At 46.0% G+C, this 14,690-nt stretch overlaps 1 protein-coding gene across 2 annotated transcripts in view; it reads right to left on the bottom strand.

The window, feature by feature from the left end:
- Window positions 1-9,047: 9,047 nt before the first annotated feature.
- The window catches only part of Foxo3 (forkhead box O3), a 114,872-nt gene continuing 109,229 nt past the window's right edge, over window positions 9,048-14,690 (bottom strand). For both annotated transcript variants that reach the window (XM_005377848.2, XM_013510798.1), the window contains one exon: window positions 9,048-13,723. The gene's annotated coding sequence lies outside the window, so the exon portion shown is untranslated. The remainder of the gene's footprint in view (window positions 13,724-14,690) is intronic.

Here is a 14,690-nt window from a genome sequence, read left to right as displayed (position 1 = left end):
ATAGCTTTGTCCAAGGTGACCACAGCATATAAGCATGTGGCACCTGGACAGTTAGGTCTCATCTGCTTTCTTGATCAGAAGGACAGTGGCGGTTAGAGCATGGAGGCAAAGTGGGAGAGGCAGCCCTTAGTGACTGGATCTAAGTATTTGCACAAGTAGGCCACTGGGTGCTCACAGGAGCTGACAATCTAGGTAAACAACACTGTTTTGAACTCAAGGATCCAGATTTTATAGAATCCAGCAGCTCTAAGAAATTTGTGGAGTTTTTTTCTTGTAACCAGTTTCTGTCAGATACTATAGCAGAGCTTTTGTTCCTTTCTAGCAGGCAGCTTGGGTGTCATCAATCAGAAGTGCAGTGATCTTCTCCCAAGAGAAGATCTTCTACCCTCTTGGGATAACCTTTGGGAGGTTTTTGAACCTCTGGGAGGTTGAGTCCAGGTAAGTTAACCTTTGAATTCAGAACTGGGGTCTTTGTGAAGAGGGGCTGGTTGACAGGAGCCAATTGAAGGCAGAAGGCATTCTTTAGGTCCAGGCAGGTATACCAGCAGGCTGTGGGTGGCAGAAGACTCAGGCAACATATATAGAGGACAATGATGGTAGCATTGGCAGCTTGGAGATCTTGAACTGGCTTTACAGGCAGGAGAGCTATATTTTAGCAGTTTGAGAGTCTATAAACATTTTACAGTTCTGAAACCTCTGGATGTGTGGTTGAATTTCTAGCTGAGTCTCTCATGGCATGGGATACTGTTTGATGCATTTGAGGGTTGCCCTGGGATGGAGTTTATGGCACGGAGATCTTGCCCAAGGTGATTAACAGTCTATCAGGATCTCAAACTGCTGTGTGGTTAGATGCCTGTTTGTGCTTCCTGTAACATCTGAGAGGAACAGGAGTGGCAGTGAGGCAGCACGGTCAGGCCCAGAAGTGATTCTTTAGTCTATTCCTCTGGGCGGAAAGTTTTCAGAACTTCAAGATTGCAGTTATCTGTCTCAGGCTGATGCAGGGCTCATACTGGCATATATAGGAATTCATGTTTGGTGGGACGTCCTCCCAGGCTGCAAGTTTGTGCCTGGCAGAAGGGAGGAGAGGCAGGAGTCCTAGTTGCCCGAGTGATGGTAACTTTTTGATGGAGGAAACTTTTGAAGGCAGAGAGTTCTGTTCCATTGTCTACCAGGAAAGTCACAGGACTGCCCCCAACTTTTTCAATGACTGAGGGCTCTTGGGGGCCCAATTTGATAAGGTTTGTTCTGTCCTATCTATTCAGGCCTGACAGGGCTCAACTCATTTGTCAGGGCTGAAAGTCCAATTCTTATTCAGTTAAAATATGGAACTCATAAGATATTATTAACACTCATCTCAGGTGGGCATTGGAAGATGTCATCTGACCAGGTTAGGTGTCAGTGTCTAGCTGGAACCAGTTCAATTGGCTGGAAGTAGATGAGTCAGAAGCAGGGGATAAAACTGTTGTAGTAACTGTGATGGCCAATAAGAGTGGCAAAGTGGAATTCTTAGGAAAAATGGTCCTTTTTTTTTTCTTCGAGATGCAGGGAGCAGTTTGGTTTCATTTTTAACTCCATAAAAGCCCCTTTGCCTGTAGGTCAGGGGCTGTGGGTTTTGACTAATTAATTCCCATCTCTGTCTTCCTATATGTGTGTTCTGTACCTTTGAATGATGGCAAAACAGACAAAAGGTGGGTGCCCCTCTGGGACAGAGACCATTTAGATGCTTTCCTGGCCACACCCCTCATGGGGACTTAGGCTCAACTTAGCTAAGGAGGGTGGGAGGCCTCCATTATGCCATGTGTCAATCACCATGGAACTGCAGGTGAGGGCCCAATCAGCCTCCTCTACCAGGGCATCCCAGTCTTGGTGCACAGACGGAACAGCCTATTGCTTATGCTGTCCAGTCCACTCACTCACACACACATTCATTCAGCAGGCACTCAGAGGCTAAACATTCCAACCCCTTTCCTTAAGGGTGGCCTTAACTAACAAGAGTTGATCAAGCTCTGCTTGAACTGAGCAGGACCGACATATTGACCAATTCAGGTGTCCCCAAGGGGTCACCAGAATCAGGAAGGCAGGCAGTCAGGCAGACAGACAGACAAACATAACAGACAGACAGCATCCTCCTTCCTTTGGGGTCTGATTGAGCCACTTGAGTGGGGAGCCAGGAATCCTTCTCCACTGAGGGGACTTGAGAAATCTTGAGGGCATGCCTTCCACTCTGGACCTAGAGAGGTCCTTGCTCCATCTGCAAGGGCCATGACTGGTAACCAAAGATGTCAGGATGGCCGGTCTTCCCAGCCAACACACCAGATGCAGTGGCAAGCAGAAACATCAAAATGACACTCAGGATTTCGAGGCAGATTTATTTACATCAATGGGAACTAATTAGGATCATCCCCAAAATATTAGGCCCTGATCTCTGGTGGCCTAGGGCTTCTTTGGGATAAGCAAGCAGGAAGTATACAGGCAAAATAGCTTGTCAACTGGGGACTGATTAATACAATGTGCATCATAGTGACCACTTATGTATCACAGTGACCAGTTATTTCTAAGAGACAGAAGCAACTGGAACTGGAACAGGAACTATTACCTGGGAAACTAAGGAACTGAAGTATACTGGCTGGGGGGGAGGGACATTTTCTGTTATAACACTATGGGGTGGGCCCTCTTTAATTACATTCTGTCCCACACCCTGCGGGGCCACAGCAGAGCCCAGGCAGGAAGGGGTCCATCTGTACCCATCCTGGGATAACAGCATCAAAGTGCTCCTCCCCCACCCACAAACACACACAATCCAGGGGACAGGGCCCCTTCATTAGTTCCAGTCTGCCATATTCTGCCCCATCAGACTAGTGGTAAGTCACCCTGGCCTCCTGTCTGCATTGGGCAGAGGTTCCACTTGGGCCAGCACAGGCCCTGCATTTCTTCAGGACAGAAACTGGAAGGACTCCATAGACACGGGCATGCTGTGGGGCTGACAGCTCTGCAGGATGCACCACCTCCTCCAAAATGGACACCATAGAACAAGCCACCCTCTTTCCCTTCTCACTGCCACACTTGTCCCACCTGCTCCGTCCCCATCTCCATCTCCAACTCCACCTCCCTCTCTATCAGCAGTTCCAATGTCCTCTTTCATCTTTTTCTTTTCTTATTCTTTCTCCAACCCTTCCGGATGGACTCTGTACCCCACCTCTGTCTTCAGGGTCCCATTACATTAAGCACATGGCTTTTGAAGCCTGGACCAGAAGGGCAGACATCCTCTCTGGAACAGTGAACCTTTGAGCCCATGTTGGGCTTAGCCTGTTTCTCTTCAGGAAAATCAATGGATCAGCACTTGCCAACTTCCTGACTCAAGGTGACATCAGTGGTTCTGACCTGTGCCTGGCACTCTGTGAAGCGTCTGCTCCACGCCTGGGCTCAGCATGACCACTTCATGAAGTGGAAATTGTAGGTGGGAGAACTGATTTCCAGGGACATGCAAATGACTCAGGGATACATAACTCTGGGTAGCTAGGCAGTAGCAGAAAGAAGTCTTCTGATCCTCTTTCCAGGACATCTGAGTCCTTGAGATCATGACCTTGCCTCTGTAGCATACAGTTTGGAGGAAGCTGAAGATGAGGATGGCATCTGCTAACAGACTCTGAAGAACATCAGAGAAAACAAGGGCAGAGAACCCTCCAATGGTTATTTTTCATCCTTGGTCACTGTGCAATCTAATTATACTGATGGGTTCATTCATGTCAGATTAATTTTGCTGTATGTTTCATATGATAAAAACATACCACCCATGGAGTGTGGGCCAAGATGAGCCTATAGAGATAAAGACCTGGCTTAGGGCTTGCTCTGGACTTGCTTGAAGTATGCGCAGAGACTTGCAGGCAGGCTCTATGCCATCTGCAATCCCAGCAGCACTGGCCGCCTTGGTTCCCCTTCATCAACCACAGGGCAGAGACTCAGAGAAGACAGTCAATTCACCCGCCATCATTTGGCTGGTGACCACCAGGCTGGATTCAAATTGAGGCAGCTCCATCTCCATACCTGCTGCCCTCCCACCCACTGACTCCCCACAGAGGTACAAAGGACTTATTCCCAATCCAGCTCCCTCTGTAGTAAACTACCTACTAGCTTGTCTATGCAGGACCCAAACCCCTCCCCTTCGCCAACCTGCCCGGTGAGTGGTGGGAGGGTTTAGAGCTTCTCCTGGAGAAGCAAGTCTCCCCAAAAGGGGAAGAGCCAGGGACTGGAAAGGCCCAAAAGCCAGGGACAGCCCTGCTCAAAAGGCGGGCAGGCTTGCTTAGAGACCAGTGGCCCCAGGCCTGGCCTGGAGCACGTGCTTTCCCATGCCCCAGCAGGCTGTCCTCCAGCTGGTTGTGCAATCCCAATATGAGTAAGTCTTGGTGCGTGGTTTGGGACCAAAGAGCCCAGACTTGTTTCCTTTGGGGGTGACAGCTCCCGCTGGAATTCTGGGAGGTGAGGGAGCCCAGCTGTTGGGTCAGGCTGCTGACCCCAAGGCAGGGTGGTCCAAGCTGGCGGTGTGAAGGGAGGAGCCTGTGGCCCAGACTGGTCGGACAGGTTGGTAGAGTAATTCTTCAGAGTGCGGAAATCACTCGAGTGCTCAGATCTACTCCCTCTTCCTGGCCATGGTGCGTCACCCAGACTCCACCTCCTAAGGCTCCTCCCACTCCACCGTCACCCCTACCTCCTGGTCCAGCCCCTCCCCTTGCCTTGGGTATGAACTTACACTTTGGAAGGGGAGAAGGAGACACAGATTTGCAACTCACTTAAAAAATATATTAAAAAAAATTAAAAACAGGCTGTCAGGAAACAGGATTTTCATACATTAGTTATATTGCTGGTAACACTGGAGGGCAGTTTGGTTAACCTCTGCCAAAATTATGAATATCTATATCCTTCACCCCAGCAATCCATGTTTGGGCATTAACCCTTGCACATGGATAAAATAATGCATAAGTTTATTTGTTGCAGTGCTGTGGTAACAACAAATTCTTGGAAACAATTTGATGTCCAGTGTTATCGGTAAGGGACTCCTGGTTTATTTATTTATTTTTTTTTTGGTTTTTCTCCGGTACCGGGAACTGAACTCACGACCTTGCGCTTGCCAGGCAGGCACTTTTGCCACTGAGCTAAATCCCCAGCCCCGGGACTCCTGGTTTAATCATCAAGATGCATTCATATAATGGAATTCTATCTAACCATATAAAAGAGTGAGGCAGCTTTTTGTGTACTACCGTAAATCCCCCATGTATGAGAAATTCATTCAAAAAGCAATATGAGGGTTGGGCGTGGTGACGCATGCCTGTTAATCCCAGTACTCAAGAGGCTGAGGCAGGAGGATTGCTGTGTGTTCGAGGCCAGCCTGGGCTACAAAATGAGTGAGTTCAAGGCCAGCCTGAACTGCATAGTGGGACCCTGTCTCAAAAAGACAAATAAGGGCTGGGAATGTAGAGTTCTTGCCTTGCATGCACAAGGCCCTGGGTTCAATCCTCAGCAGCACATACACACAAAAAGGGAAAAAAAAAAAAAGCACAAGATGGCCAATAGTGTGTTACAATATCCTTTGGGGTGGGAGTAACTAGGTAATAGGGTTCAGGGATAGGAGGAAGACTTTTATATCTTTTTATTTTCTGGCTTGTAGATCATGCAGATGCATTATTTTGCAAATATTAATTTACAGTACAACAGAATGAAAATAATTTGGACAAAAAAGTCCATACCCCAAATACCCTCATACAAAGGACATTTGTCTTTTGGGCCATATTCTAGCATGAACCCTGCCTTTTTTCTTGGGGAGAGGGCTCTTTAGGTGCATCTCGGTGGAGCAGGCGGTCCCCCTCCCTGCTGGAGGTCACAGTTCTAGTCCCTGCTCCTGCCAGGGGGACTCGGTTGGCAGATGGCTCAGACATTCCCTGACTTCAGTGGCAACAGCAAGGGCCTAAGTTCTGTGTTAAGGCTCACAGTACACAAAACATAAGATTTCCCTTTTCACATTTTATTTTTAATACTTCTTCCCAGCCATAGTTTTACACTCACACAATATTATTTGTACTCTGCATTTTATTTTTCTTGTATCAATGTATAAGATCATAGGAACCATGAATAATTACATTTCATAGTATCTGATGTAAGCATTTCCTATGTACAAGAAGAGTCTTCATAATTATTATGTTAGTGGATGCATAATACTCCTTTGTTCGGATTAGCTCCTCCTTATACTGTGCTGTGATACTCAAGATGTTCCCAGGGACCGGTTAAGGACACCTAAGGTTGAGAAGACACAGGGTTGCGAGGATATTATTCATTTCTCAGTCGGATTCCTTTTAAACAGCATGGTTACCTTACCATCTCCACGTCTGTTCCCCAATATCCTTCTGCCAGCTTGTTCCTTATTCCCTGCAGTCTCAGAAGAGGAGGAGTCCGAGCCAGTCCACCTCCACTGTTTCAAAGCTGTATTTATCATTGTAAGACACTCCCACTTTGCTCAGTTAAAATGGTGCACAAGGTGAAGACTTGAGAGCCAAACTCTTGCCTCCCTGCCCCAGACTAACGCATTACCAAGCTTTGCCTGACTTCTGGCTCATAGCATCTCACCTTGGTTGGAGTCACGGACGGAGCTGCTGATTGCTCAGCCCTGGGGGCTGCCCAGAGGACTTGTGGCTGGGGCTGCCCAGAGTAGGTCACTCGAGACCTGGAGCAGCTTTTTCGGCCTGTCCAGTGGGCCATAAAAACATTATTTTCCAGGTGCCCTGATGTGCAGCGTTCTAGACTTACCATGGCTTCTCACTTCCTCTCCATCTTTCCGGGAACCCAACTCTCAGCCTTCCACAGGCCTCTTTCTTCTAAAGGCCAACTCAGCTCTAATCAGGTCACGGCCTGGCTGGTTTCCCACACTGTATCACACAGTTCAAGCTCCTTGGTCTGGAATTTTCTGGCAGCCTGCTTTTCTTGCCTGATTCTCACCTATCTTCTTGGAGGTCTTTAAGCCCCAAACAGTTCCCCTACTCATTGTTTCCTGAGGCTGTCCTAATTTTCCCCGTCTCCTTTCTTTTATCTTGAGTTATCCCTTCAGCTAGAAAGCCTGACCCATTTTGGCCTTTCAGCTGAAACAGCTTTCTCTGCTGTCCCAGCTCTGCATCTCTGCCCCTGCAATCTACCCTCAGCAGCACACGTGGGTCGTGTTTGTCTAGGAGCCACCAGTGCGCCCAAACACCTCAGCTTGGTTCCTTTGGTTATCTCGCCATGACAAGCAGCCTGGCACACAGGCGGTGCTGTGGGTGAAAGGGAGACTCACAGAGGAAACCTGGTGCCAGCCCTAGACAGGCATTGTGACTTCTCTTTACAAGCAGAAGTGGGGATTTTTGTGGTGTGTTTCTACCAAATTCTCAGAGAAGGGAGGCAAAATCTAACCATTCTGAGCCATTATCATTAGGCAGAACCCCATGCACACAATCTAATTCCCTTCAGCCTTTAACAATTGCTTCTTGTCTCTTTCAACTTTTGAACAAGGGAAATGGGTGGGTGGGGGGGACCTTCCTCCAGCTTCACTGACGTGGTCCTGCGAGCCGGGCAGTTCCCCGCTGTCTGGTGGAGATGGCCTGAGTGCCCCTCTCTCCACTCACACCTCCAGTACCCTCCCTGCCCGTTCCTGCCACCAGGCTGAGCCAAGTCACCAGAGTGCTCCCTGCCCCACCATAGCCATCTCCCTCCTTTTCTGTCTCATCGGAACAGCTATGCGTATCTGGGAGACCCCTGCCTTCCTCTAACTGTGGCTCTTACACTAAACCCCTGCTAGGGGCGACTCGGCTGATTTGTCAGAGAACATTTTACTCTATTAGACCATCTGCAAAATTAAACTTGAGTATTTTGGAGATTAGTTCAAATTTTCCTCTTCTGAGTTGATGCAGAAGCTGGAACAGTCAGCAAGAAGGTCACTTGTTGAGGTGGAGCAAGTACGCTACCTCACGGAGGGCAGGCTCCTGGTCATGGTCCTCTTGGTGCTGGGACAGGGTCTGGACAATGCCACACTTGTGGTTGACCTAGTAATTGTTCATCATTAACTAGTTTTTGCTTACATTTTACCTGGCTAGGGGCCGCAGTTCTCTACTGAGAATCTTGTGACAACTGGAATAAGCCTTCTGCCTTTAATCTTTTGGGATTACTGCTTTTTGAGAGATTATTCTCTGAAATGGAACTGCAAGTGAAATATCCAGATGATACTGGTATTTGAAGATGGTGAGGTTTTACCTTTACAATAATTAAAACAATGGAAATAAAAAAACGATGAAAGCAAGACTGTCAATATGGACCTTACCCCAAAGGGCCAACTTTAATAACTTTCTCACCTCCTTGGTCTATAGAAAGAGGCCATCATGTTGCTTGGGGCCTTTAAACCAGATTGGGGCTGGGGATTCTGTAAGCTCAGTAACTTTTATAATGTATCTGTTAAAGAAAGAAACACAATCTAGGCTACTAAGAATAGTTTTACAACAGGGTGGAGTTCATACCACTATAACTGAGGAGGTCCTAAATGTACACCCAGGGGAAATATTTATGTGGTTGCTGCCAGAAGCCTGAAACGTTTGACTTTCGACGTGCAGGATGGCTCTGCTGACCACTGATGTTCATCTGCTGTGGTCACATGAGCAGGACCTAACTCTGGTCAAACCAGTCGCAGGTTAAAACCCACGGCACTCAGTGACAGCAGAGTCTGAGGCCTGAACCCTGTACTTCAAAGCTCCTCGGGGACCACATGACTCAGTACACACAAGTGGCTACCAGCCAACATGAACAACTCCATAAATCTGCTTTTATTAAATTATCTGCTTGTCTGTGGAGGTCAAAAGTGGGCCAGAAAAAAAAAGTTCAGTAGGTTCATTTCATTTAGAGATCTCATGATAGTCTCTCAGCTCTATGCTTCTCCCAGGCTGGGAAATAACTCCACAGAAAGCCCTTGAGATAAACTTGGCTATTTCACTCCTATGGTTAAAGAAAGCGGTGGAGGGGACAAAAAAAACTTCTTGGAGTAAGACAAGCGTGTCATTGATGCTTTATTTACATGCGTCACCATCTCTTTTACAAACTAGATTACGGTTTTAAATGGAATACACAAGGCAATATCTACAAACATTGAGGAAAGTAAGTACTGCATCTTCATTGCATTTGGAAAGGGGAAGATTCCCAAACTGGTTTTGATCCTTAAGAAGAAAGGCGGCAGAGTTAATTAATGTCAACATATGATTAGACAAAATCCAAGGTAAGAATGCAGTATGATAGTGTTCGCTTCAAAGAAAGAATGAGGTGCTTCAAACCAAAGGGTGAACTGTTGGATTCTTAGGTGTTTGAATATGGCCATGCACCATATTTAATTCTAGTTTGTATGGGTTGTGAGCAAGAAACTGAAACAGATAATACAGTTTTACAGATACTGTATACAGATTTTTTTTTCCATTCATGCAACTTTTTTTCTTAAAAAAAAAGTTAAACATGTGAAGCCAAAATGCACAATACAATTTTTTTAGTACTCACTAATTTTTCTGGTCCTCTTTCACATCTGTTTACATTTCCCATGTATATAATGTGCTAGGACAAGTATACAAGAGAAGACTGATTGCCAGGCAATGAGATAATTCTAGAGAAATAAGTGCCGAGACACAGTTTTTTCAAAGCAGTTGCACAAGTATTTCTGGAGTGTTGTAGAGGCCTCATGATCATTCTTCAAAGGAAAATACATACAAATAAAAATAAACAAGAGGAAAATACCCATTCAACCTGCATAAAATGTTACCTACTTAAGATAAAGATCAGATATGACACTGTCTTTAGCTGCTTGGGCTTCGACTTTGAGATCTTGTTTGACAGGCACGATTCTACAAGAACTTATCTCCTCTCATGCCCTACCTCCACCAGGCTCCAGGTGGGGCTGGGTTTTTTTGTACCTCTTTAGTAGTGATTGCATTTCTACAAAAAGTTTTGCTTCTCTTAATTAAGAAAATATTATGCTGAATTATATGCTGTTATCCAAATACATCAAGAAAAAGAAAAATCAGAGTTCAGAGCTGTCAAGGGTTTTCTTTTTGCTTTGGGGGAGAAAAGGTAACACTTATATTTCCCCCCACCCCGATCAGCCCTTGGCACCAGTAAGCAGATCAGAGTACTTGCTTTTTTTTTCTAAAATTAATTTACTCTTGATGGACTTTTCCAAGTCATTCAAAGGTCCCTTATTCTTTAAGTGGATTACATATTCATGACATAGAGGCAAAGTCTGTGCCTATAATCCTGAAACTTTGTACAAGCTTGGAAGCCACCTGAAGTCACACCCTGAGATGGGGCACACCTGTCCTGAGTAGCGAGCCATGATGTCCTCTCTCAGGGTGAGGAAGTAACACACAGGATGCTAAAAACGCCAAAAACAAAGCACACCTTACATGTGTGAGCGTGATCCTCTCGTGAGGAGTCAGACTTTTGGAAAAAAGTTTTAAAATGTACTGCAGCATTCATTGTGTTGCAGAGGATGCAATGAAAGAAACCAGATGCGTTCACAGTTAATGGAGCACACTGAACCTGGGGGCCAGTCCTCGCACCAGCACTGGGAAGGCTTTTCTAGCTTTGGTACAGATATCAGGCTCTGAACCCTGAAGAGAATCACGGTGCCTCAGAGTGCAAGTCACATTTTCCGCACTAGGTCTCTGCTTCCTAACCTCCACGGCAAAGCAGGCAGCTCCCTGGGGCAGTTTGCTAAGAGGTGAGGGCAGCTCCCAAGGTTCTCATCAGGACACAAACATTACCGTCCATGGCCCGAGGCTGCTAAGTAATCCACTGAGATGCTCCAATCAGAACATTATTAGGGACACAAGACTTTCAGGGGGCAATCTAGTGGCCACCAGATGACCTATCCAGAAAACAGGGTGGCATATAAGGAACAGAGGCCTCAGGCTGCACTTCTGCCCAGTCTGAGGCCTTTGAACCTGGCTTGTCTAAGGGAGGCGAGTCTCTCCAGTGGTAGGCAGCTGAGGGTGGGGCTATGGGGATTCCAGATAGGCCCTGCTATTTGCCCAGCCTTCTCCTAGGCCTGGCGGGTCTCTCTGCGATGCTGTGCTTGGTGTGGCCCTGGGCTCAGACCTCCAGAATAAGTAGATGCTGTTTGAATTATTCAAAAAAGAAAAAAAAAAATCAGAGCATCCCCCTTTCATTTTCTCAGTCTGTTCTGTGGTTATCCTGTCCTCATACCTCTCTCTCTTTCAGCTATTTGAGATTACATTATAACATGATTCTAGGACATTTTGTAAGACATTGCGCCTGAAACCCAACAAACACTGGAAAAGAGGAAAATACAGGAAATGTCACATTTCTGAAAGGAAGTCAACATTTTAAAGCTGGAACACATTGGAAGGCTGTCCTTCTTGCTCCCAGAGCAGCTCTGGCCAGTCTGTAAAACTGCATAGAGAAGTAGCTAGTTTGTGAATGAGTTTGCTTATTTCTCTGAACTCAGGAGAGAACTCTCAGGGCCTGTACATTGGAAGCACTTGGGATTCTCCCTGTCTCTGACATCTTTCCACCCCCTGCTTCCTGGTCCCCAAGCTGCTGTCACTATCTCTGGGCTGCATCTCCACCCAGGCAGCATCACTCAGGAAGCCAGAGAGGTAGCCCTCTTGCTCACTGCGGGCAGTCCTTGAATATACCAGACTACTGAAGAATCAAGGAAGTGGCTAGCATTATTACAAAGGAATAAAGTAAGGAAGTCTGGCTCACCGTCAAGCAGACCACGTGAATACATATTTTAAAAAAATCATAGATACTTTTAAAATGAAGATTATAAACGTGTAGCAGTTTAGAAAAGGGTGATATGCTATAGGTCTACAATAACCACAATTGCACAACCATTTACAGATTTAGTAAAAGGCAGGGTGAAATCAACAGGGCCATCGCTCAAATGTGAAGATCCAAGCGAGGCAGGAGAGATGTCTGACAATACTAAATGGAACTCTCATTATGCTAGGAGCTGTGATCACCACCAATATCACCCCCAAAGGAGCTATACAGCAAAGGCGCACAAGGGGGCCCCTGGCAGCCGGTGGGGGTACAGGGGATAGGGTGGCACGTCTGTGTTGGTGTCCACTGCCACAGTGCAAGCATCAGCAGGATCAAGCAGGGAAGTCTGTGCCGAAACACTACACTGCGTTCCTCATACCCATGCACACGGTTCCATTTGAGTACTGTACATGACAAAATATACATTTATATGCCTAATGCTTTTTATGCAAAGGAAAGGGTCTTCATATATCATTTTGGAGACAGTTATATGCTGTGCTAATTAGAGCGGCATTATACCAGTTTTGTATGTACCAAAAGTGTTCCCCACTATTCTGTCTACCAAAGAGGGTAACAAATATAATCACACTTCCCAAGTTCAACAGAAAGCACCTACACAGCACCATAACTTTTTGAAAACAAAACAAAATGAAATCCACAGAAGCAGAAAGTTAAAAAAAAGGGGAGGGAATAAAAGGTTAAAATTGCCTTATCTTGTACTTCCACTGTGTCACTTGTACAATTATAACCTAGGCTTATACAAAAAAAATCCATTTGTATGCTGTTGCCTTTCACTCATGTACTTCTAGAAGATCAGATGATACACAGCCAGGCTGAAAACAATGATGTGTTTTTCAAAAACAGTAAAGTTAGCCCTGCCTCAGCATCGCCTGGGTTTGTCCTTTTCACATGTCTCACTGCAAGCTTAACACTCACTTCTAAGCTCTTCTGTAAAGCAAAACAGGACACTTTTTTTTCCTTTTCTTTTCTCCTTAAAAATAAATCCTTCAGTGGCATTTGGCAATTGAGTGGATAGCTGAGCTGATTTCTTTTCTGAAAAGATCCTAGTTTCTACCCAACAGGCCAACGCTGTCCACCACCTTAGCTGAGGCCACTGCAGAAGACCACAGCTCTGCTGACCCAGCCACTGCAGTACAGGCACTGCGGGGCTCATCCTCGGACCGCCTGGACTCAGGACCGGAAACACGCTGACTGGGCCGGATGCTGCGCTTCTTTCGTCTCACCTATGTGTGGTTCGGTCCTGGACGGGTGTGCACTGCAAACAGTTGTGCCCTTATTCAGTTTTTAGAAAAGGATAATTTTCTACTAAACAAAAGAAAGAAAATCCCCCCACAGTTTATGTAATGTTAGTTATGGAGTCCTGTGGGCTCAAAAGCTTGTGGTGCCCACAGCCAGAACGGTAACTGGTACAACATTTTCCTTGCTTTTAAATTTGCCAGGAGGAGGACGGTTAACATTTTAACAGAAAAATACTGCAAGTTAATGCATGTGAAAAACTCAGAAGGTGAAAGAAAACGAACACAAAAACAACATCTGAAACATCCTACAAACCATCGAGATATTAAAATACCACAGAATCGGCAATGGGGGCGCCCGTGTGCTCTGAATGAGAGGGTGGTGCTGTCGGGGTGCTGTCCTCCGTGGCAGGCAGCTCACCACCCCAGACAAGGAAGATTTTGCATACTTTATAAAGTTCTGTTCCAAGGGCAAGCGCTTCACCCAGGGCAAGGGGCCATTAACAGTCTCCGCTGGGTTAGGAAAATGGCGCGGGATTCACAAGGTGTTAAGCTGTAAACGGTATCACTGTCCACTTGCTGAGAGCAGATTTGGCAAAGGGTTTTCTCTGTAGGTCTTGTGTCAGTTTGAGGGTCTAAAGAAGGAGAAAAGAAAACAAGAGAAGTTTAAGGGTTTCAAAAAGCAACAGGGCCCCTGGGAGGCATCTGCCTTGGCCTCCTGTTCTTTACCCCACCATGCAAGCCCAAGGAATATGGAGTGAAGGTGCTTGCTATGCATTTCAAGGCCTCCACATCTAAGGACAAAGCACAAGTATTACTTACCTTATTTCTTACTGTGGCATTATTACAGAATGTCCTAACATTGAAAAGCCCAAAGAAATGAGATCATTCACTTCAGGAAGTCAACGAAGAAAGGCACATTAGGTGTGTTTTAGTGAGTCCCGTTAAGGCAGGGACCTGGGGAACATGTAGGGTTTGTTTTGCATGGAGGGGTTTGCTAGGACATGGGACTTTATCAGAAAAACAACTATTCTTCTTTGGTTTTCCACCACTGGCCAGGCAGAGGAACTGAACTTGCTTGACGCCCTATTAGTATCCAGATACAAGGGGAGATGACATGGCCCTTTTCCACACAGGCTTAGTAAGTCTGCACTGCAGGGTGTGAGTAATCTTGACTTCCCCACCATAAGAGAAGCAAGGCATCTCTAAGTGGGCTATCTTAGGAATGTGATTTTTATATTAAAAACCTTCAGAGACAAAAATTACATAACACACTCAGAGCCAACCCTCCTAAAACGTCTTGTTAACAACCAACAACATTTACGTTGTCTCCATCAGTCTTCAACAGAAAGGCACAGCAGATGGCCTCCCAGAGCACTGCATTGAGACAAGTCTTATCAGATTTCCTGTGGCCACTGCGCCCAGGAAAGTGAAGAGGATTAACCAAAAAAGTATACTCAGAGAGATGCAGCTGAAGGAACCGATGAGACAGGTCTCAAGCCGTAAGATCTTTTGTTTACAGTGTCAGCTGTCAAGGTAGTAAAAAAAAAAAAAAAAAATGGCTCTAAGCCAAGACAGGGATAGAAAAGTGGCAGTAAAGCA

This window comes from Chinchilla lanigera, unplaced genomic scaffold, assembly GCF_000276665.1.
Source record: "Chinchilla lanigera isolate Chin_1 unplaced genomic scaffold, ChiLan1.0 scaffold00010, whole genome shotgun sequence".
NCBI lineage: Eukaryota > Metazoa > Chordata > Mammalia > Rodentia > Chinchillidae > Chinchilla > Chinchilla lanigera.
Note: the sequence above shows the minus strand (reverse complement) of the source record. Positions and strands in the feature narration are given on the sequence as shown.